This window comes from Neophocaena asiaeorientalis, unplaced genomic scaffold (assembly GCF_003031525.2).
Source record: "Neophocaena asiaeorientalis asiaeorientalis breed wild unplaced genomic scaffold, Neophocaena_asiaeorientalis_V1.1 scaffold721, whole genome shotgun sequence".
Classification (NCBI taxonomy): Eukaryota; Metazoa; Chordata; class Mammalia; order Artiodactyla; family Phocoenidae; genus Neophocaena; species Neophocaena asiaeorientalis.
In genome coordinates this window covers 835,696-838,632 of record NW_020175365.1, presented here as the reverse complement: position 1 = coordinate 838,632, position 2,937 = coordinate 835,696, and positions in this window count along the sequence as shown.

Sequence of the window (2,937 nt, the reverse complement as noted above, 5' to 3'; positions counted from 1 at the left end):
GTGAGATGAGCAAAATGAACACACATCCTGTTCTCATGAAGTTTAAGCCCAGTGGGAGAGGCAGACATTTAAAAATAATTCCACTAGTACATAACCACAGGTGCTCTAAGTTCATAAGCATTATACAGCAATGGCCCAGGAGCTGTGTAAGTGCACAACACAGGAGCTTGGTCCTGTTAGGGAATGAGAGATTTCCCTGGGGAAAAAAAAAGGAATATTTAAACTTATAACTCAAAAATGAGAAAAAAGTCAGGTAACTAAACTAGGGTGTTGCAAAGCATGTTACATGGACCACTAGTGATACAGAGAGATATAGCATTGGCCAAAAAGTTCACTCGGGTTTTTCATAACGTCTTATGGAAAAACCCAAACGAACCTTTTGGCCAAGCCAGTATTATTATTGTCCTTGTTATGTATTTATTTTACAGTTTTGCAATTTATGACAGGTGATATTTGTTTTCCATTGCTGTTGGTAGGTAAAGTTTCCTTGTAAAATGAAAGTTTTTAAGTTTAACAAAGCTATCAATTTAAGGTAAAATAATATGGTAAGCATTACATCTTGAGTTGGCAAATATCATGTAGGTGATATGTGGAACCTGAAGCTCAGTATAAAGACTGGAGTTGGTATGTTGAGAGATGGCATGGGGAGGGGGATCATGGGTAGTAAAGAGAGCATTCTGGTGCAAAAGCCCTGAGGTGGAAGAGTCGGGGGGTCCACGAAACAGAAAGGTGACCAATATGGCTTGAGCAGAAAGCAAGAGGGAATAGTTTACAGTGAGCCGGAGAGGCCTGCAGGCCCCTGAGAGTCAGGGACTTTAGTTCAAAACTGAAACTTCCAAAACTCAGCATGGGCAATTGCACTTTTTTCCTTTAAATATTGTACCTGTGTCAGGGTTAGTACAAAATCACTGGCATTTGAATAGTACATTTATAATAGAACAAATTTAGATGATACAGGTATCAAGAATATTAATTGGCAGTATCTGAGAGCTAATGTTTCCTTTGGAAATACTTTGTTCAACATGTTTAACTATCCTACAAGCAATGGGGCGTCATTGAAGAATTTGGGAAAAGGGAGTGATAAAACCTAGTTTGTGAGGTTTTAAAAAATAATGTTTACAATGTAATTCATACATTAATAAAATTGTCCAGAAGAGCTAATCATAATAAGCAACATTCTGCTCTCCAACCTTTTCCCCACCCCAGAGGGAACCACTTTAAATCTCTTCTGGTTTTATTCTTCTAATAGTTTCCTTCTTATCTCCAAAAAATGCTTATATCTGTGTCTCTTGATTTATGAGATTTGGGCATTATATCAGATATATCACATGTGCTTACTCAGATTTCCTCAGCCTTACCTTTCTCCCAGTCTCCCAGCTCACTCCACCCAGGCCATCCCAATGGTCACCAATTAAGTCTGAGCTTCTGTTTCCACTGCAGGAGGCCATCAGGCCACATGCCCAGATCTACTTCCCCAGTGGCTACTACAGGGCCCGAGTGACACAACCTGCATGCGTGGGAGAGTAAACTCTCCAGGCAGCAAATTTTGACCAGTGGAAGAGAGAAGGCAGAGACAGATGGGAGATATGTTTTCTCTTCCTTTTTCCCTCTGATGGATTGTTCTGGGCACAATATTTCCATCCAGCCTGTCCAAAGAGGTTCTTTGTGACTGAGTGGTCACCTGCTGAGGAACCAGCTCTGGTTATTCATGGCATTTTATGAAGCAATGACCAGTGCAGTAGTAACTCATCACCTTGTACTCGCTGCCAGATCTTCTCTGCCTGTCTTCCTCCCTAACTCTCACAGAACTGGGGTTGTACCTCCTAATAAAGCATAAGCCCTTAAGCTTTGCCTCAAGCTCTATTTTCTAGGGAATTCAGGCCAAGATAGACATTGCCGATATTATCTGTTGACTTACAGCTGTGACTTAAGATCACCACTCGCATCTCTCTCTCATGTTCCTATAGTGAACTCATTGTTCTTAGTTCTTTTAGTTATGCTTCTAACTTTTGATTTTGTGCTTATAACTATACTTCTTTTTCCAACCACCAGAGAGAGTATCTCTTGGCTCTGATATATTGCAGGATGGAGATACTGGCATCCCTTCCTTCTCTGTACTTCTCCTCTTCCTTCCATCCCTAAACCACTGCATCATACTTTCACATCCTTAAGGTTGACAGCACTTGCATTCTGTTCTGTAATCACGATTGTCTTCTGTTATCTTCCTAAGTGCTGATTCTATATTTGAAAATCAATGCATGTATATACTATGTATAGTATATACAGTGTGTATACTATGATGACTGTTCATTGAACAATAAGTTTCCTGAGAGTTTGCTGTGTCTCGGGCACTGTTCTCTAGGCTCTAGGGATAACACAGTGAACAAAACAGACAGAAATCCTTGCCCTCTCAGAACTTTCATGTCAGTGGAGGAGACAAACAATTAACAAGGTAAATATATAGAATGTATGGTATGACAGATAATGAAAAGTACTGCGAGGAAAGTAAAGCAAGGAAGGAGAATAGGAAGACTCAGGCCGGGGGTTGCAATTTTAGGTGTTCTGAGCAGGGAAGGCCTCACTGAGAAGGTAGCCTCCAGAAAACAAGGCAGCAAAACAAACAACCATCTAGGCAAAGGGAACAGCATTCTAGGCAAAGGGGACAGAAAGTACAATAGCCCTAAGACATGAATGTGCTTACTGTGTTCAAACAAGAGCAAGGAAGCTCATGTGGCTGGAGCAGACTGACCAAGAGGGAGACTTAGGAACAAAGAAAGAAGTAATGGGGAGCAGATAGTGCAGGACTGTGTAAGTCATAGCAAGGACTTTGACTTTTATTATAGGAGAGATGGGAAACCTTGAGAGAATTTTGAGCAATGGAGTGACACAATTTAATGTACATTTTAACAGGACCACTCTGGATATTGTGTCGGAAAG